The sequence below is a fragment of the Macaca nemestrina genome, chromosome 1 (assembly GCF_043159975.1).
Source record: "Macaca nemestrina isolate mMacNem1 chromosome 1, mMacNem.hap1, whole genome shotgun sequence".
NCBI classification, from domain to species: domain Eukaryota; kingdom Metazoa; phylum Chordata; class Mammalia; order Primates; family Cercopithecidae; genus Macaca; species Macaca nemestrina.
In genome coordinates this window covers 16,484,047-16,505,875 of record NC_092125.1, presented here as the reverse complement: position 1 = coordinate 16,505,875, position 21,829 = coordinate 16,484,047, and the positions used below count along the sequence as shown (strand labels likewise).

The following is a 21,829-nucleotide window of genomic DNA, read 5'->3' as shown; positions in this document are numbered from 1 at the left end:
ATGATTGAAATGCCACCACTTCCTTTGGTTGAAGACTGTTGTTTATTCATTCATACAGGGTGTAGACAGCAATAAGGCAAGACAAGGCAGAGAGAGTGTTGGAGCCAGAACTGGAAGTACTTACATGTAGGTGGGTTTGGTGGAAGTTACAAGTGTAAGCAGGCGACAGGTCAAATCTATATACTTAATTCATTTACTTGCTTTCTAATTCAATAGACATGTATTTATCGTCCACTATGTGTTTAGCATTGTGTTAGCTCTTAGGAAATGTAAAGAAAAGTAATAAGCGGTCCTTTTACTTAATTAAGGAGCTTATAGACAGGTAAAAACAGACAGATCTGTGTACAAGGGAGTGACAGTCGGCTATTGGAGGTGTTAGAGGTAAGAACGGCTAATTCACAGCAAGCACCCACTGCTGGGAGGAGGCAGGTTCATGGATATCGGAACAGGTAGGCCACAGGCTTTCAATGGGTTACAGGAATGGTGTCACAGGACAGAATGGAGGCCACAGGCTTTCAATGGGTTACAGGAATGGTGTCACAGGACAGAATGGAGGCCACAGGCTTTCAATGGGTTACAGGAATGGTGTCACAGGACAGAATGGAGGCCACAGGCTTTCAATGGGTTACAGGAATGGTGTCACAGGACAGAATGGAGGCCACAGGCTTTCAATGGGTTACAGGAATGGTGTCACAGGACAGAATGGAGTTCTGCGGTCACGTCACAGGTGGCGTTTTCAGCTTGCCTGTGTGCACGGTCCTGGCCTATAGCTGTGAATTAGGGGATGAAAATTGTACTGAGACTCTAGTTAGGACATGTAGTTTTGGAGCCTGACATTTGAAACTTCATGTTCAATCCTATTAATGAGAGACAGAAGCTGATTTTCTCTGAGTACAAATTTTACGTAGAAACATGTTAGTTTAGCAATCAGCATTGACCAAAACTGAATCAACAATCTTAAAACAGTCGACTATGTGTCTCACTTTTCTGGAAATCTATTCTCAGATTTCTTTTGATCTGGAGTACTCCTTTGGAGGCATGTTGAATGATTTGAACACACAGATAACGAAATATATCACTTCTTCCTTCCAGCTATGCCATGTGTTACTTGGTCTCTCGGCTTCAGTGAGCCGCTGAACTTCAGCTAATTGCATTTACCCCGTGTTCATCTCAAAATTCTTAGTAGTCATGGTAGCTTGGGGAAGGTCTATTTAAAAATGTTTCTTCCCTAAGGCTCTGTCAAACTTCAATGAAAAAGGATCAACTTGTATTTCACCAGCTGTGTATGGAAGCCGACGTTAACAAGCACCATAATTTGAATTTATCTCAGTGATAGTTTATGCCTTGTTCAAATTTGCCCCAAGGGAGCTGCCTAGCCAGCCCACCCTTTCATCTGGCCTTGCCTAAAAATAATTCCTACCTCTGATGAAAGTAGAAACAAAGATGCTAGGGTGGTCTTCCCCTTACCCCCGGCGCGAGGGAACTGGAGCCCATTGAGGTAGGTGAGCCACAGAAACCTCAATGCATATGTGGCCAGTACAGGTCCCCCTTCTTTTGGAGTGGTTTTGACAGGGGATGCTGGAGAAAGCCTGAGCACCCTGGGATTCTTTAGGGGAGTGGAGAGGAGACAGGATGGAGGGGCCAGTCATACACACTGCCCCTGCTGGGACAGGAAAGCCACAGTTTTCATCCCCATCATGCTTTCAGTTGGATGGAGACTAAAGATAATAAGAACCTTAGGTACAAAGACTTCTTTCTTTTCAGACAAACACCAAAAACTCATATATCCGATAAATATTGGGTCTCCCACAAGAGTCACTTCAAGGAGGTCTCCAATTAATCCCCAAATGTGGACCTTCTTCAAAACATACTTTGAAACTCCTCATGTGGAATGGACACAAAAATCTATGGTACCTTCTTTTGACTGCCCTTAATGAAGTCAGACTCTGATCCCAGGTTGATAAATCGCAACGGTGCTGTAGGTGGTAAACACAGGCTGGGCCAGTGCTTATCTAGCCACAGGCACTGGAGCTGCAGCAAGAGGAGATAAGACACTGTGATCAGTGCCAAGATGTGCTATAATCAAAGGTTAAAAAAAAAAAAAAAAACACTAAGATAACATAGAAGGAGGTTGAGAATTAAATCTGGATGGAGTTGTCAGAGAAGTTTTTATGAGTTTCCATCTGAAAAATGCTTTGGGCTGGGTGTGGTGGCACACACCTGTAATCCCAGCACTTTGGGAGGCTGAGGCGGGCATATTGCTTGAGCTCAGGAGTTCGAGGCCAGCCTGGGCAACATGGCAACATGGCAAGACCCTGTCTCTCAAAAAATACAAAAATTAGCCTGGTGTGGTGGTGTGAGCCTGTAGTCTCAGCCACTTGGGAGGCTGAGGTGGGAGGATCACTTGAGTCTGAGAGGTGGAGGCTGAAGTGAACCATGATCACGCCACGGCACTCCAGCCTGGGTGACAGAGGGAGATCCTGTCTCAAACAAAAAACAAAAACAAAAGCAAAAACAAAACAAAACAAAAAGCTGCTTTGGATATTGGTAATTCTCTCCTTCCCTCCCTCCCTCCCTCCCTCCCTCCCTCCCTTCCTTCCTTCCTCTTACCTATATACAGACATTGGTTCAGTTCTTCACTAAATAATATTTATCAAACATCTGTTATAGGTCAACATCTGGAGAAAAACTGACTAAGACACAGTCCTTGTTCTCAAGAGGCTCCCCGCCTGATAGGGGATAGCGTAGGAACAGACCTATTTCAGACAGTGAGAAAGCCAGTGGGGGAGACGAAGCATAGAGCACTCTAAGAATCAGAGCTGGAAAGAGATGTGCTTCTACGAATGCTATGTTTTGCTTCCATTTTTACAATAAAAGCTTCTCTTTTCTCTTTTTCTCTTGGCTGTCAGGGAATTTAGGGTTGAGTTTTATGGCTAGTAGTCTCCTCTTAGTTCTAGATTTCTGAGAATCCCATTCTCTCTACTCCATTACTCAGAGCTGATCCTACACATGCCATTTTAATAGTTTTATTACACCTATGCTTTTAACATTTTTGGAAACAGCCAGGGCATAGTGGAAAATAAATGAATACCTCCCAGAAACATAAGAGCAATAAAGGCATTAGATAGAGCCCAGGATCCTTATTGATCAAGTTTGTGGCTCTGCTAGGAAAACTCTTGCAGGAAACTGAGCTGCTCAGAATTTTTTTTTAAACCCGTAAGTTTTTTCTTTTCTTTTCTTTTCTTTTTTTTTTTGGAAATTTCTAGTGTTATTAGCTTTATGAGTTGGAATTAAGAGTGGAGCTGGTCAGTTGGAGAATGCTGAGACAATGTTTTGAAGCGTATTTATTACATAACTGAGATTGAGCAGAGATGTGAAGAAAGCAGCTTGCCATATTTGGAGACGTCCTGCTTCTCTTCTACAGTGGGACCCAGCCACTCTTCTGTGTTGACCCTCGGCATACTCTAAGCACCTTAAGGGCCAGGACCAATATCGTCTACCTGTAATCCCAGCATCTTGCCTGGCTTGTAGGAAGCACATACAATGAAGGAATAAAAACGACACATTTCTTCCAAGCTTTGGCCCTGAGCCACTAAGAGGATGATGATGGCACTAATTAAAACAGGGAAGCTAAAAGGAGGAGCAAGTTGGCGGGGCAATGGTGGATTTAGTTTATAAAGTGTTGAGTTTGAGGTGAAGCTATCCAGGTGGAGATGTCCCTTGTACTGAGAAATCTTATATGATCTCTATGGGCCTCTTTGCATTCTCATCTATTAAAAGGAGATGATGATAATAGAATGCATCTCGTGGGGTTATTGAGAGGACCAGATAGGACAATCTAAGTAAGTTCTGGCTCATAGCCAACACTAATAAGCATAAACTCAAAGAAATAACTACAGAGCCAGCTGCGATCCCTTCCTCTACTTACATTTCCTACCCACTCAGTCAAGAAGTCTTATGAATTCTCCTGCAATATTTCTAGCATTAATTACCCCTTCCTTTTGCACTCCTTCCTCCCTTACAACCTCTTTACTAACTTCAGAAAATTTCTCTTGGGTCCCTCCCATTCCCTCAGTCTCAGTGCTGCCAGCTGACCTTCCCAGAGCCTGGCTCTGTCCCTCTCCCCTCCACTGCCACTCAGTCTTCAGCTTCCACTCATTTCTGCAGAAAGGCAAAACCAACAGGATGCACTGAGCACATAAAGACCAAGTTTCATCTGCTTCTCCCACCTGCTGTTCTAATGCCCACGATTTGTGCCCAAACTAGACTAAATACATGATTAGACCCTAGCAGCATTTGCTGCACCACCGTCAAAAGCAGTCTTCCATTCTTCCATAACTCATTCATTCACTTATTCACTTGTGGTATCTGAGGTCTGGAGCCTCATAGGCCTGAATCTGAATCTGACTCCTGGCTCTGCCCTTTTCTATCGGCTGCTTAGCCTCTCTGAACCTCAGTTTCCTCATCTTGAAAGACGAAGGAAGTAACACCCTGAAGGAGTAGGTGACGGGCTCTGCTCAATAGAAGGTGCTCCACAAATACTGGCATTCTTCTTTCATGTCCTAGGTAGCTGGTCCTTCATGTGTCTCAGGCCTGCTGGGAATTCAGTCTTTTTCCTTCATCCTGCGTAGAAAGGGCAGGCAGCTGAGATGACAGGCAACTCCAGGCCCACGGTCATTGTCGCTCCAGGTGTTGGCGATTTATCTTGAGGGCGTTCCTAGAGGCAAAGCCCAGCCTTGACAACTGCCTCCATGAAGACTGCTGTCTTGTCCACTCCTCTCGTTCTGAAAAAAGAAAATACCGGGGTGCAAAACATATCGTTTATCCTGGTAACAGAGTGAATCAATTCCACACTTTTCTATATTCCAAATCCAGCCCTGGTTCAGATGATCCAATACCTTTCCCATTATAAAGGGCTTTCTCTCTTTTAAAAGTTTGTACAGACTAGGATCTACTGATTTTGGGGTTCCTGCCACCCAGAACAGTGCCTGGCACACAATAGGTGCTTACTAAATATGTGTTAAGTGAGTGAATGAAGAAATTGAAAATACCCGTACCAGAGAAGTAAGCCCTCTATAGGATTTCCAGGGCTCCCTCTGAGGGAGGGCTCCCTGTCGTGCTGGTGACAAGGAGCTTATAAGGCCTCAGTCAGTTCCATGAACTGAAATCAATAGGTGGATTTGAGTGCAATAGCTTCTCATCAGACCTCTACATGAGGTCATCAGCGCACCACTGAGGTACTCCAATGGGAACATAAGAGCTCGGGTTCCCAGTGCTGGACACTATTCTGATGAATGCCTGGTGGGCATTCATAAAGAAGAACTCAGCTTACTTGAGAAATGGCTTTGGACATGACATTTCCAAGAAGAGAAAGCTTTTCCTTTGCAGAGATGTGACTCCAGTTTCAGGGGACAGCTAGCCATCATTGACTTTTTCCAGACTCTATGGTGGCAGCCAGATGTCCCAACCACATGCTGACCTTTCTGTCCTTCCTTTATTAACAAACCCCAAAGAAACCAAGTGTCCAGATGGCCAGACTGCAAGGTTTTTTGATGATCATATCTCTTGGTTAGGACATGACTAAAACACATTTCTAAATAGAATACAAACCCTCAGGAAAAGCTGACCCCGAGATATGGAATACTTCTCTTGGCTGGCAAGTTGAGTGCTGACTCTTGAGGCCCATGTTCTCTGCTAGTCCTGACTTCCTACCTTAGGAAGCCTGGTGGAGCCTGTCCGTACCCTCCCAGGTGAGCATCACCAAAATCTGGGCTTGCTGATGATATTCCATCATCCCTGAAACACACACTCAGTAAAAGGCATCTGAACTAATTCAGAACAAAGAGAGAACTGCAGTCCTGATGTTCCAGGCTTCCCTGGGGACCACCTGTCCCAGAGCCAGGGCTGACTGAGAATGCAGTGCTGGGCAGAAGCTGGTTCTGACGACAGCACATGTAAGCCCCACACCTCTTCCAGGGCTGTGACTCAGCTCAGCAGCAGCAGCCGTGGCTCAAGGGCAGCATTAGCTCAACTCTGACGAACACCAACTTACCCTTCCTCTGAGCCAGTGCCCAAGCCCTGTGCAAATGGCACCAACACCCTGAGTGCTATAGGGGAGCAGCACCTGTCCTGAATCTGATAGTGGCCATGGGTATTTTTTTTTTTTTTTTGAGACAAAGTCTCACTGTACTGCCCAGGCTGGAAAACAGTGGCACAGTCATAGCACCACTGTTTTCACTTGAACTTTTGGGTTCAAGTGATCCTCCTGCCACAGACTCCTGCGGTCATCACTCCCAGCTATGTTTTTTCTTTTTTGTTGAAACAGGGTTTCACTATGTTGCCCAGGCTATTAAACTCCTGGCCTCAAGCAGTCCTCCCATCTTGGCCTCCCAAAGGGCTGGGAATACAGGTGTGAGCCATCATAGGAAAGTTGCTCAGCCCTGTAAGACCTCCCCTACCCAGATATCATATGCCTAACATTCCTTCGTTATAATTCATTCTTTGGATTCTTCCCTGCCCTCTTTCCAGGCTAAACGCCAATAAGAGCTTATAATTCCAGGGTGAATTCATAGTGTATTTCTACTTGAACAGAAAAGATCAAGAGCAACTTCGGGTGGTACTTCAAAGCCCTTCACACAATGAGGGCTTCTTAATTTCCAACCTCAGGGCCAGCCCTTCTTATGGTTAAAAATGGCATTCACTTTTCCAAAAAGACTCCAAGTTGATGCGTGAAGGTCATTCACTGCACGGCTTCTTCGGGCCAAGGCTCATTTGGAAGAAAGCACTGACTCACAGCTGGAGACATCTGACCTCTGAGACGGTCATTCCCTTAGCAGAGATGGGGTTCTGGTCTGCACTTTCACTCTCGTCTCTTAGATGAACATCCAGTTTTGTTTTGTTTCGTTTTCTCTTGAGCAAAAGAGGGCAGAGTCCACTACAGTTAGAGCTCTGTTCTGTATCCGTGGGTTCTTCATCCATGCATTCAACAAACTTCAGATTAAAAATATTCAATAGGTTGGGTGTGGTACTCCCTCCTGTAATCCCAGCACTTTGGGAGGCTGAGGCAGGAAGATCACTTGAGGCTCAGAGTTCAAGACCAGCCCTGGTGACATAGTGAGACCCTGTGTCTACAAAAAAGAAAGAAAGGCAAAAAAATTGGAGATAAAAAAGGATAGTTGTGTCTGTGCTGAGCATACACAGACTCTTAGGCATTTTCCTTGTCATCATTCCCTAAACAGCACAGTATAATAACTATCTATATAGCATTTACATTGTACTGGGTATTATAACTAGAGATGATTTAAATTCTATGGGAGGATGTGTGTAGATTATATGCAAATACTGCATCATTTTACATAAGGGACTTAAGTGTCTGTGGATTCTAATATCCTCGGGGGATCGCAGGTCCAATCCCCATGGATACCGAGGGGGAACCACACGTCACTCATTGATTGCTGAACACACCAGCTGCTTCCAGGCCTTTGGCACTTTCTCACCTCTGTGCCTTTGCTCATTATTCCTTGGCTCTGTCACTTCCCCAGTGATGTTTTTAAGCTGCCTTACAGAGAGAGGAAGAAATCCAGCCAGTTTCTGAAAATCAAGACCAAACCAGAAACCCCAAATTATCCATCAGAATTGGGTCCGGCTGCCCTCTCTCCTTATCCATTCAACTTCCTCCCTACATACTTATTTCCTATGCTTTGCTTTTCCTGAGCAGTTTGTAATGTGGGATTCAGTCTCGTTATTTTAAGTTTGTTACCTCTCTCACTAGCTCTTGCTTCCGTGTAGATGTCTTGGAATTGACACCAGAGTCCTCTTTGCCTCTCAGGCTGGTTTTGTTAGTTGCCAGTAATGACCTGTTACTAAATGCCAGCACACTTCACTTTCTGACTTACTGTGCCCTTTTGGGCAACTGGTAAACCAACATTCTCTTCTTTCATATCTTAAAATTCTATCCATCTTTCAAAGACAAATTCAGCTTCTATGCGTAACCGAATCTTCCTTCTCCATCTCAGCAGTTTGTTTATGTTTCTATTACATAATTTATGCCTGTGTAAACAGTATAATTGGCTCCATAAAATTTACTCTAGATTTGAGTCTCTTTGAGGGGAGACTTTTATTTGCTTTTTTTCTTTCTAGCAGCCTTTATTATGCCTTGGATCTGAAGACTTGTCTTGGAAAATGACCATTGAGGACAAGCAGAGGAATCTCTGAGCAGGAGATTGAGAAATACACTTGGATTTTCTCACTTTTAACAAGTTTCTAACATTTTGTAATATAGTTATCTGCAAATGAAAAAACTCTATTTTCATTTGGAATGAGAGTCAGAAGTACTGAGTTTAAAATCCCAGCTCTTGCTACTCTAATGGCAAGCATATTTAGGTTTTACTTTTCTCATCTTTTAACAGCCTGGAGCAGTGTGTGTGTGTGTGTGTGTGTGTTTGTGTGTGTGTGTGTGTGTGTTTGTGTGTGTGTGTGCATTGTTTCCAAATGTATAGTGGTGATCTGAGAATCTTTAAATCTTCAGGCAGTATCATCCTACTGACTGTCAACATGGAAGCTCACAGAACTCTGCCCTCCTCTCTTCAGACAGGAATATATGCCCCTGCACATCTCTCTGGATGGAAATGAATGTTCATCAATATAAAGAAAATTGTTATCTTGGTTGATTTCAAGTTGTCCACCATATGTCTCTGCAGGCTAGAATCTTCTACAAAGAAAAAATCACTGATCAGTTGATAATTGCCGGGTTCTACTCACCTCATCTACAGAACAAAACGAGTTATATTTTATATATGTATTTCGTGTGTCTTCCATGTAGGAATTATGCCAGTTTAATATTCAGTTAGCTCCAAAAAGTGGTGGTTAATTTTGCTACAAATAGTGATGAGCTTTTGTCTCCCAGACTCAAGAATCTAGAATGCCAGCAAATGTGTTATTATTTTAAATAGCTAACCACACACTAACCATCAGCAGACTAATGACTTTTGTGCAGTATTTCTCAACATGTGGTCCATGGAACGCGAGTCTCTCAAAACCATTCTCAGAAACAGGAGTCTATTGTTGAATTAGTTTGGAAAATGCTAAACATTGACTCTTCACTCTAGAAAAATCTCAGTGAACGGATATTAAATATGTATATTAGGGGCCGGGCGCGGTGGCTCAAGCCTGTAATCCCAGCACTTTGGGAGGCCGAGACGGGCGGATCACGAGGTCAGGAGATCGAGACCATCCTGGCTAACACGGTGAAACCCCGTCTCTACTAAAAATACAAAAAAAAACTAGCCGGGCGAGGTGGCGGGCGCCTGTAGTCCCAGCTACTCGGGAGGCTGAGGCCGGAGAATGGCGTGAACCCGGGAGGCGGAGCTTGCAGTGAGCTGAGATCCGGCCACTGCACTCCAACCTGGGCGGCAGAGCGAGACTCCGCCTCAAAAAAAAAAAAAAAAAAAAAATGTATATTAGGTTTATATTGAAGGCTGAACATTCCTGAGGAAAAGAAATTGAGTTTATTTTGTATAATCTGGTATTTTCCAAGCTTAGTTAGCACAAGATAGTGCATTACCATCCCACGGAACTAGTTCCTCTTAGGACATATGTTGGGAACTGTTGCCCTTGAGAATATCCTCTTAGAAGTTTATGGAACTCCACACCTCTCTTCAGTAGGCAAGGCGTGTTTATTACTACAGTATAAGATAATAGCTCATGACAGATAAGCCTCCTAAGAGCAGACAAATCGATTGGTTCATAGTTAGGGTTTTTTTCACATTCAAAAGGCCCAAACCCTGAGCAGCAGCACTTATTCAATCTGCTTCCAATTTGCACATTCTAAACACAATCTGGCTTTCAGGTAAGAGGAAGATAAAATTGTTTTTTGTTTTTTGTTTTTTGTTTTTTGTTTTTTTTGGCAGAAATCTGCCTTTTATAAATGTCTTTAATTTTCTGGCTCCAGATACATCAGAAGCATCCCGAGAATAATGCTCTTTTGAGTATTTTCAGTTTTTTTCACCACAGTCTCTTAAAAAAAAACTCGCAAGATTTGACTCCCAAATTGACAGAAAATCAAGTTGGCTTAAATGCATCTGTTCAGTCCTAATTCCAACATGTGAAAAGAGAATTGAGGAGAACAGAAGTATTCTGAATAACATCTGGGTATTAGAAAAACAAAGAGGAGATAGGATTTAACTGCCCGATGAGGAATTGATGTAGCACGCCCTGCCGCAGGAAATGGCACATTTTGATCACTTCCACTCAGGGCAGAATGGAGTGGGGGAGGTGAGGAAGTGACACTCAGCTACCAAAGGAGGGCCGGCCCCCGTCTACTCAGCAGCAAAGTGGAGAAGCAGAAGGAGTTTCTTTTCAGCATGCTTTTCTCGGACAGGCCTTCTATGTCTTGTAGCTCAGAAATTCCTCCCACAATCTCTCTCCCCCCAGTCAATTGTCCATGTCCTTTCTCACTTCTCCCTTTCTTAATCAAAACCAGCTTTCAGAAAAAATTATTTCTAACCAAGGCATAACTGTCTAATGATGTTCACAATGTTTTCCTTCCCAGAAGTCTTTGAATACTTATAAGGATAAAATGTCTCCTGAAATTTCTTGTCTGGTTAAAGTCTAGCCCCATCCCAGCACTTTACCATGAGAACCTAGCCATCTCCAGATGACCTGCCTCTCCCTGCAATATTGGCTTTTTTTCTTTTCTTTTCTTTCTTTCTTTCTTTCTTTCTTTTTTTTTTTTTTTTGAGTCAGGGTTTCTCTCTGTTGCCCAGGCTGGAGTGCAGTGGTATGATCACAGCTCACTACAGCCTCACCCTCCTGGGCTCAAGTGATCTTCCTGCCTCAGCCTCCCAAGTAGCTGGGATTATAGGGATGAGCCATCATGCCTTGCCATTTAAAAATTTTTTTTTAGAGATCAGGGTCTTGCCATGTTGCCCAGGCTGATCTTGAACTCCTGACTTCGAGTGATCCTCCCACCTTGGCTTCCCAAAGTGATGAGATTAGAGGTGTGCGCTACCATGCCCAGCCAATAATAACTTTTAATGAGACTTGCTGTGTATTACTTTCTTTCCATGTGGCAGGCACCATATTGAGTGTTTTCTGTTATTTAATTTGCTCAACAACTTACAAGGTCGAATAGCAGCTTCATTTTAGAAATGAAGAAAAAGCCCTGAGAGAAGTGAAATAATTTTTTCCCAAGTTGACTGATGACAGAGCTAGAATTTGAATTGAGATGTTTCAAATCCCAAGCACGTGCATCGGATGACTCTGCACACTTTCTGCCAGAAGCTCTGCCTGGATGGGGATCAGCGGTTCTCACCCCACAGCTGCAGCGAGTGGTGGATCCCTCTCAGCTGCCCATGGGTAAGCCTCTCAGACCCTCTTATTCCCAGGTCTTCTAAATATACAGGATCACTAGCAACCCTCATTGCGCGCTACCCTGGAATCCCTTCATCCCTGGTCCCCTTTCCTAGATTGACATTCCTGCTTCTGAACACCCACTTCCTAACACATTGTAGGAGCCCTTCTTTTTCTCATAAGCCCCTTCCGCCACATTCATCCCTTGACTAGGGGGATGTAACAGGAACATATATTTTTATTAGAGGTTGTCTTGGTATTTCCTGAAGTCATATTATACATGTGTAAATGTGTGAATAAATATATATATACACATACATATAAATCTGTATATAGGTCTATAAATACCCATGCACACACATATATTATATACGCCACCGAATGGTTGCTGAATAGAACTGTCCTTGCCATTCTGCTACCTTGAACCTCATTCAAGTGATACTTCCTGGTGAATGAGGAAATGTTGGCTGACATGAACATCCCGAGCTTCTGTTTCTCATCAACAGTGTGCAACCGATTTCTGAACAGCTAAGTAACTGGGTGAAAACTATTCCTGCCCAAGGGCAGTCAATGTAAAGAAGTTGATTCAGCCACTTTACCTCTCGACAAATTTAGTATCCAACAAATACTTATAGAATACCCATGTAAGAGGCACCATGATGGGCACTGTCAACCAAAAAGTGATTGAGGCAGGTGTCAATCCATAGAAGTTTATTCTGTCAAGGTCGAGGACATGCTTGGGAAAATACACCAGTTGCAGGGACATCTGTGACCTGTGATTTTTCCAAAAGGGTTTCAGGAACTTCTGTATTTAAAGAGGAAAGAGGAAGCAGGAGGGGAAAAAAGAGGAGAGTGAGTAGGCAGTGAGGTAGGTGGTTACATTCTAGTGAGGCTCTGATGAGCCTTAGTAAACTACATTTTACATGTGAAAAGAGAGTGTAGATGAAAAAGTCAATGATGACTTGTCTCATGCTCAGTAAATCTACATTTTATTTAAGATAAAGTATTATAGACATGAGAAAAGAGGGAGTACAGGAAATGAGCCTATGGCACGGGTTGTGGAATTACAGCTATCTGCTCCAGAACAAAAGGAAGGCAGGATTGGTGACTCAGTTCCCAACCGTAACTTTCCCTTTGGCATAGTGAGTGTGGGGTCCTGAGATTCTATTTTCTTTCACAGCACTGGGAATGAGAAGTCGAAAAGATGTGCGTCTACCCTCATGGGGCTCATCTTCGTAGAAAAACAAAGGGGCAAAGCATCCAATAGAATAAAAATATTGCTACCATGGCCTCATGGACAAAGGGCTCCAGAAGCAGAGAAGACTATTTCTTGTTTATGAGGCAAAGTTGTTTCTTTGTAAATCCATAAATGTTTGGTGTCCTTGACTAGATTCAAAGTCCTTGAAGAGAAAAAAAAATCAGTTTTTTGTTCTCTCTTGCCCCATGTTAGCATTTAGTAGAGTCATCTGCCTACAGCCAAGTTTGAGTTGTGAGGCCGGTTACTTGTGTTGCATAAGGAGCAACTGAGATGCCTCCCAGAGGTGCCCTAAGGACAAGCTAATAGAAATGAGGCCAGTGTTTTGTTAGTAGAAAGTTTAAGAGAGCTGCAGAAACACTTCAGCGTAACCTAACGAAGGGAAAAGAGAATGCAGGAGAGAGAGCAGGACCTGCAGAACAGCTTGCAGATCACAGAAGCATCTTTTGTCTGAGAAAATATGAAAACCCACATGAGGCAATGGCCACATCGCCCAGTGATCAGGGGCCTTAAGGAGAACACCGGGAAATGGACTGCAGAAGGAAACCCTTCCTCTGGCTAAAGAAGGCTGAGGAGGCTTGGTTCACGTTGCAGGTGATTTCAATTTCTGATAGTCAAGGCACCAGGATACGTGGGCAGAGCTCTGCTCACGGCATCATTAAGACAGAGAGGAGAGCACTTTGCCTGGGAGGCGTTCACCTGGTCCCCCCCCGCCCCCCAGCGCAAAGGAGTATGCAAAGATATGATCATACAAACCAACTCGGGGTGTCTGCATGACTCTACTCGGCAGTGGGCTTCTGCAAATTATGGCTCCACTTCTGCTACTCCTCGCACAAGTCAACAGCATGTCCTTACACAACCTTGGTTATGATGCCTAGATTCAGTGGGATTGCTGATAGTGTCAAATAAAAGGGAGATGATGTCACCAGCGATAGGGACAGGAGACAGGGGAATTCTGGGTGGAAGAGGGCGGGTCCCGGGCAAGGTCCCCACCCTCAAGCCTGGAACCTAAGCCCAAAGTGAGAACAGACATCCCTGTTTTTCTGCTTGAATGTTGCCTTTTCCAAAACCACCCATGGCCCGCCCCACCCCATCCCCGATCCTGTGCCCATGAAAACCCAAGGCTCCACTGGCAGAGGGAGTGGAGGAGAGCAACCGGACATTGGAGACTATGTTGAACATTGGAGAGGAGAGCTTGACTTCAGAACGACAGCTTGATGGTGCAGCTTCAGAGAGGAGTCCAACCAAGGACAGCTGGACTCTGGGAGAAGATTACCTTCCTGCTATGTCCCCTTTTCAACTCCCTATCCTACAGAGAGCCACTTTCATTGGCAATAAAAATCTCCCACATTTACCATCTTCAACTCATTCATGCGACCTTGTTTTTCCAGGATGCTGAACAAGAGCTCGTAGCCACAAGTGTGGGTGCAAAAGGCTGTCACACGGACCCTCCACTGAGCTGTTAATACTTAAGCCATCTGCAGGTGGCAAGGCTAAAAGAGCACTGACTGTAACACTTCCTCTGGGGCTTAAGGGGTCGCAGACACCCCCCAGATGCTGCTATGGGGCTGGTATAGAGTTTGTTTCTACCAGCGCCCAAAAGCACTCACCCCGGCTCCTGTATCTGTTTACCTGCGTGGTCCCTCCTGTTGGGGTTGAGCTCAGTGGGTGCAAGTGAGTGGACTTCACCTCTGCTAGCGCCGAAGCGCCTGGCTAGTTCTCACGCCCACACTGCAGTTCCCACCTGCAAAGGGATCAGGGGCAGTTTCCTGCCTTCACTAGCATAAAACAGAGTGCTACTCTGAACCTCCAAAATCTGTTCAGGCATCTGTTTTTTTAAAATTGTTTAATTGTTTTTACAACTTTCTTAATAAATACTTACATAATTCATAAAAGTAGATAACCATAAGTCATATGTGTATAGCGACCGACATTTAACCTCATGAAGTTTAAGGACATTCTATGGATTCTTTGCCTTGGAGTTTCTTACTTTTTTTTTTTTTTTTTTTTGAGACAGAGTCTTGCTCTGTCGCCAGGCTGGAGTGCAGTCGCATGATCTTGGCTCACTGCAACCTCCACCTCCCAGGTTCAAGTGATTCTCCTGCCTCAGCCTCCCGAGTAGCTGGGACTACAGACCCGCGCCACCATGCCCTGCTAATTTTTGTGTTTTTTAGTAGAGATGGGTTTTCACCATGTTGGCTAGGATGGTCTTGATCTCTGGACCTCGTGATCTGCCCGCCTCAGTCTCACAAAGTGCTGGGATAACAGGCATGAGCCACCGCGCCCAGCCTTAGTTCCTTATATTTTGAAAAAAAGGTTGTGTCATTTCCTCTGGCTAAAAATTGCTGTTCTTTTGTTAACTGGCCAACATTCAACTTTCGTTACACTATACTTTGATTTCTATTCACCTGTCTATACCTTGCACCAGACTGAATTTCACGAGGGCAGGAGTTATCTCTTATTCACTATCTTGTGCCCAGCTTGGCATATACAAGTAGGTGCTAAGATTTTGATTGAATGAATGAATAAATACTATGTTAATATAACAGAGGTAGGATCTTGGCTTGTCATCAGGTCTTAGCTAAGCCAAGATGGCACTTGGTCCTAACCATTTTTCACATGAGACAATTCTTACTCTCCTAAGTTACACTGGTAGTCACTGAATTTCTGTTCTGCCATCAGAAATGCAAATTAATTACACAGATTGCATCTCTTTACATTCTGGACGATTAACTTGCAAACTGATATAAATTCTAGTCTTCTTATCTTATTGTAAAAGGATAGAAGAAGGCTTCGTCTTGTTTTGCAGAATAAGATGAAAACATCGAGCTGTTTCTCTTCCAGCCTGGGCTATAGCTCTGGGCTGGGTCCAGTGCCACATAGCTGGATCCCAAGCCTGGGGCTTCCCTGCCAGAAGCAAGACTGAGAGGTGCTGTGGGAGTCAGTTAGAAGCTCAGCTGGGAAGGCTCAAGGTTCCACATGCAGACTCCTGCACATGTGCTCAATTATTTGTAGTTAAGTCCTGGCTCTCCAAACTGGCACATGAACAAACAGGGCTCCTGTTCCTTAGGGCACAGGAAAACTTTATAGAGTTGAAAGCAAAGCATGTCAATGATGAAGCCCCAGATTTGAGAAGTTACAGGCTTGGACATCTACAGGAGCCATTTTGAAGATAAACAGAAGAGAGGAGGAGCTTGTTTGTGTCTTCATCTCTGTGGACTAAGTAGGGACAGCCAGATTGCCCCAGCTGGGGAGAAGGTGTGTCCACGCTTGTGATGTAATGTGACTTTCTTCAATGCCATGTGACTTAGCCCAGAGAATCTAAGTAGGAAAGCAGACGAATGAGTGGGAAAAAATGAGGAAAGCTTGCAGTTGAGTGACACATTGCCTTGGAGAGATTACATATTCCTTGAGCACAATTTACTCTCAGTTAAATCAGACCTTCTTTCCCACCCACTTCTTCTGGGCAGCTTCCGAATATGCCCTAGCATTGCCGATTCATTAGCATGGGGGTTCAGGCTTGCTTTCGCCTTAGCAGAGAAAGAAGATGTTCTTCTCTAAGTACTTTCTTTAAATTTAGAAGACTTCTGACCCAGAATCTTATTTCCCAAAAGAAAAGAAAGAAGAGAAGCACAAGCTCAAAGGGTTTGGAAAGCATATCGTGTTGGAAGACATTCATTCCCCTTGACTAAAGAACAATCATCTTGAGTGGGGGTGGGGGTGGGCCTGGGGAGCGGAGAGTCAGGAAAGGAAGGGATTAGATACTCCAGCCAGCCCCATTCCCCTTGAGATAAACTGAGGGGCTGATGTCCACACTGGCGAATGACTGTAGCATCTTGCTTTCATCCAGACAATCTGCAAAGCGCCCGTGTGCAATTCATTTAATGCCCTCTTCACAGCTGAGAGGTCAGCCAGGTGGCATAATTACCCCACAATAAGCTGCTCCTCCTCTCTGCCTCCAGAGCACACAGCTCATGTTGCCCCCAGAGCACTGATCAGACTGTGCCCTGGCTACTCTTTCTAAAGTGTTCACATGGGGTTTGGGCATTGCCCCTATTTCAGAGGACTCAGGAAGACCTGAACTTTCATCTGCCAAGCTCACTCCCTCCCTCCTGATTCCCTGAGGGAGACGTACAAATGAGTGATAATGGGTGAGAAACCAAAGGCTCACTTTACATTCAGCCAAGTTCCTTACAGACTGCAGCACTGGGATGAGCCTCTGGGCCTAAATGGAGCCTCTGTGGATCCCTAAACGTAAATGTAGTATTGAACCCCAAATGAAAAGCCTGTTCATTTGTGAAAAAGAGAAAAGAGAGCCAGCGGCGCCATTCTAGTGGGGCAGGCTCTGCCTTTCTCTCAAGCCAGCTGGAGGGAGAGAGCAGAATTGGGTGTGTCCACAGCTGAAGTGCCGAAGCAGGAGGAATCAGACAGGCATGCCCAAATGGAACCTTATAAAACCTGCAGCCCCATCCCGTGGCGGATGGGACCCAGTCTGTGTCCTGGAAGCTGGCTCTCGGTGGGGTTAGTATAGGCGAGAGGTCAGGGGTTGCTTCTCCTCTATTGATGTGTATTATTCTGTCTCCCTTAGAGTACTCGCCTGTGAACTTTCTCAGGGCAGGCAGTGGGTCTTAAGCATCACTGTAGCTCCATTCCCCCGTCTAACACACCATGCAGCACAGAGCAGGCTCAGGAGAGATCACTCCGTATTAAAAGGAGATGGGGCTCAGAGATGTCAGGTGACTTGCTCAGATTCTGCAGCTAGCAGGTGTCTGATAAGTGGGACTCAGGTTTTTAAACTGTGTGATTTCCTTACATTATGCTTCTCTGCCATATGACATCTCTCTAGAGCAGGCAGAAATGCATCTGAAGGGAGCCCAGCTGGGGTTCATGACCCCCGCAAACGTCCTTACGTTGAATGCAAACTTTTTGTGTGTTGATTTCTGAAGAGAGGCTCAGTGGTTTTCAACACATTCTCAAAGAAGTTTGCGGAAAGTTAAGAACCAATCTTTCAGGAGATTGCATTGAAAGCTACTCTAAATAACATGCATAGTGCCTGTGTGCTGTAGGTACCAAATTAGGATCAGCCTCCTTCTCACTTTTCTGAAAGTGAGGCAGCAGCAAATGAATGGAATCCCAGTGATTACGCTCTGTCGCAGTTTCACCTTTGGAAGGTGTCTAGCTTGGAGTTTCAGATTAGAAAGAGAATTCACTCACGTGGGAGCATATTTTCTCCAACTTGAAAAAAATAAAGAACGTTGCTTTCAGCCCCAATATGTCTGTCAAGTGAAAATGGATGAACATGTCATGAAGATGATTGAAAGACAGATACGCCCAGCACCAATACCCACTAATAACCATGTTACCTTAGAGGACTGAAACTTCAAAATGGTCAGACTTTTTTTTTTTTTTTTTTTGAGACGGAGTCTCGCTCTGTCGCCGGGGCTGGAGTGCAGTGGCGCTATCTCGGCTCACTGCAAGCTCCGTCTCCTGGGTTCACACCATTCTCCTGCCTCAGCCTCTGGAGTAGCTGGGACTACAGGTGCCCGTCACCTTGCCCGGCTAATTTTTTGTATTTTTAGTAGAGATGGGGTTTCACTGTGTTAGCCAGGATGGTCTCTATCTGCTGACCTCATGATCCGCCCACCTCGGCCTCCCAAAGTGCTGGGATTATAGGCATGAGCCACTGCGCCCGGCCTGAAAATGGTCAGATTTTAAGGCTCCATTACATCACCAAACCTGAGCTGGAAAAACGACAACATAAAAGAGCTAAGCTGCCAAGCACAGTGGCTCAGGCCTGTAATCCCAGCACTTTGGGAGGCTGAGGCAAGTGGATCATGAGATCAGGAGATCGAGACCAGCCTGACCAACATAGTGAAATCCTATCTCTACTAAAAATTAGCCAGGCATGGTGGCGCGTGCCTGTAATCCCAGCTACTTGGGAGGCTGAGGCAGGAGAATAGCTTGAACCTGGGAGGCAGAGGTTGTGGTGGGCTGAGATCATGCCATTGTACTCCAGCCTGGGCAATAGGGTGAGGCTCCATCTCAAAAATAAAAATTTTTAAAAATTAAAAAAAAAAAAAACCTAGCCATGTTAAAATTATGACCAAGGGAAGTTTTCTTTCAGAATTTGCTCTATTGTTTATAGTGGTGGTCAGAGAAGAGTGTTGGTGGGCAGGTGATGGGCAGGGAAAAAGAGGAAGGCCTTTCATGATTTAGTGATTTTTTTGCATTTATTACTTAGCTCCTGTATTAGCCAGGATAAGGTTGATTATGCTGTTGTAATGAAAAATCCCGAAATCTCAGAGGTTTAAAGACTCAAAACTTTATTGCTGCTGTATTACACGCCTCCCACTGGGCAGGAGGGGCCTCTGCTCTTTGTAATTGTTACGGGTCCCAGGCTGATGGGGGAATCCATCATTTTATGACACCACTAGCGTCACACACAGTTTCAGAGTTGACTGGGGCAAGGTAACTGCAGCCCGTATTCCACTGGGCAAGCAAGCCACATGGCCACACCTAGCCTCAGGGGGATGTGGGGATATGCACTTCTCCATCTACCTAGATAGTTAATTCCTGAATCCTGACTCAGGCATTCTTTTCTATCCTGCGCCGGGTCTTAAAAAGTCATGTGGAATAGAAAGAAAAAAAAAAGGATTTCTGCACTTCATCTCGATACCCATTTTGTATCTGATCTGGAGTTGAATAACAAATGTTTACAGTAGAAAGTTAACACTGCCTCCATAAAGGACTCAGATGTAAGATCTGTGGAAAGAATATATTTGTTTGAGAAGAATTTACTAACACAATGCCTCCAATTAGTCAGCAATAGACCCTCTGAGAAAGCACATTGGTGACGACACACCTTAAGTTAGTTCTGGTTGAGTGAAAAATGAAAATGTTCAAGCTATAGATGTCACAGTAAGTTTTGTGTCCACAGAACCCCCAGTCAGAGTTTCTGAGGCATTTTTAGCGTGCAAAATTGCATGAGGTTTAAAGGAAACTTACTCTGTAAGACAGGTTCTTTAACTCTTGTCAATCACTTTCAGACCATCGGTGAACCTCTTTAAAAGGCCAGGGTGCTGTGTTCGTGTGGGTAACAAGTAATATTGGAAGTGATACTGAAAATTGGAATGACACAGAGGAAATTAACATGGGCCCTGTGCAAGGATAACACACAAACTGGCAAAGCGTTTAATATTTTGGGGCAAGATGAAAAATGTTCTGTGGATGGGTGGTGGTGATGGTTGCACATCAATGTGAATCAACTTAATCCCACTTAACTGTACACATAAAAATGGTTAAGATAGTACATTTTATGTTGTATGTATTTTACCATAATAAAAAAATGTAAAATATCTCATTCATTTTTATATTGTTCACATTGAATTGAAAATATTTGGGATATGTTCATTAAATAAAATATATTATTAGCAATTTTTAGAAGCCAGCACGTTGCCTAAACACAACCGGGGCAGACGTCTACTGTTGCTGTCACAGGCTGTACTTTACAATATTTATTTATATCTGTTTAAAAGGCAGATGATAACTAGCCAATAATAATACATTTTATTTGGAACATCAAATGCATGGCGAGCACAGGACTAATAATTGCAGATGCAGTAACACATTTATGTCTTACAAAAACATTGATGGGGCTATTATCTCCATTTTATAGATAAAGAAATACACCCCTCATGAAGTTGACTGGCTGGGTGCTGTGGCTCATGCCTGTAATCCCAGCACTTTGGGAGTCCGAGGCGGGTGGATCATTTGAGGTTAGGAGTTTGAAACCAGCCTGGCCAACATGGTGAAACTCTTATCTCTAGTAAAAATACAAAAATTAGCTGGGTGTGGTGGTGAGCATCTGTAATCCCAGCTACTCGGGAGGCTGAGGCAAGAGAATTGCTTGAGCCCAGGAGGTGGAGGTTGCGGTGAGCAGAGATCACACCACTGCACTCCAGCCTGGGCGACAGAGTGAGACTCTGTCTCAAAAAAAAAAAAAAAAAGGAATTGACTGATTCAAGGTCACATGGCTGATAAGGGCCAGGAAACAAATTGGCTCCAAAACCTGCTGGTAAGTCGAGGCTGCCCATAGAAACAGGAAGAAATGGCAGCCATGAACTCAGGGCCTTGGGCAGGGGCTAGTATGGTGGCTGGATCAGCCAGGAGATGACAAAGTTGAAGTCCCAGAAGTGATCCCGAAGCAGGTGGATCACCTGAGGTCGGGAGTTCGAGACCAGCCTGACCAACATAGAGAAACCCTGTCTCTACTAAAAATATGAAATTAACCGGGCGTGGTGGTGCATGCCTGTAATCCCAGCTACTCAGGAGGCTGAGGCAAGAGAATCGCTTGAACCCGGGAGGCGGAGGTCGCAGTGAGCTGAGATCACGCCATTGCACTCCAGGCTGGGCAACAAGAGTGAAACTCTGTCTCAAAAAAAAAAAAAAAAAAAGATGTGCATCTTTTTTTTGATGCTCAGAAGATGTGCTTCTGCCCGAGCCAGGCTTGGTTACAAAGGCAGGCATCCCAGCTATAGTGTCAGGAATGCAGGACAGATAGAAAGAGCAGGGGAAACTTAAGCCCAAACCAAAGATTTAGGGAACATGTTGTTTGTTTGATCACTTCTTTTCTGGAGGAATCCTACCCTCTGGGGCTGCAGTATCCGTGAGCACATGCAGAGCCCTTTCCTGTGAGTTCCATGTGGTGCCCATCCCTGGGCTGTGGGATTTCCTCTTCACACCTGCAGGCTTGGTGGAGAAGCCGCCTGCTGAGGGCAAGTGTCCCGGGTGGTGCAGCCCACCATCAGTTAGTGAGTGAGTCCATTCAATGCAGAGGAACCAGTGGACTTGGTGACACTCACAGACTACCCCTTCAACCACTGGCTGATAGAGGTGGTGAGAGCAATAATAGCTTTGATGGACAACCCACACAGAACTGGGAAGGGCTGGGATTGAGAGAACTCACACCTGCCTGCACTCCCACACCTGTTCCCTCTCCACACCTGCCTGCGCTCCTCCTGAAACATAGTTCCCCAGGTAACCACATACTCTCTCCCTCACCTCACTCAGGTCTTTTGCTTTTCAAACATGCCTTCCCTAACCACTGAATTTAAATCTGGTCCTCTATCTTCAACCTGCATCCCTGTCTCCATAATTCCTGCTCTTTTTTTCCCTAACATACATTTCATTCACATATTTGTTTGTTGCCCCTCTCCTCCTGCTAGA

The 21,829-nt window shown here is 44.6% G+C and overlaps 1 non-coding gene across 1 annotated transcript; it reads left to right on the top strand.

Moving 5' to 3' along the window:
• Positions 1–19,701: 19,701 nt before the first annotated feature.
• LOC112423541 (U6 spliceosomal RNA) lies at positions 19,702–19,806 on the top strand. Its single transcript, XR_003014014.2, has one exon. It is a non-coding gene; the product is annotated as a U6 spliceosomal RNA (small nuclear RNA).
• The last annotated feature ends 2,023 nt before the right edge of the window (positions 19,807–21,829 follow it).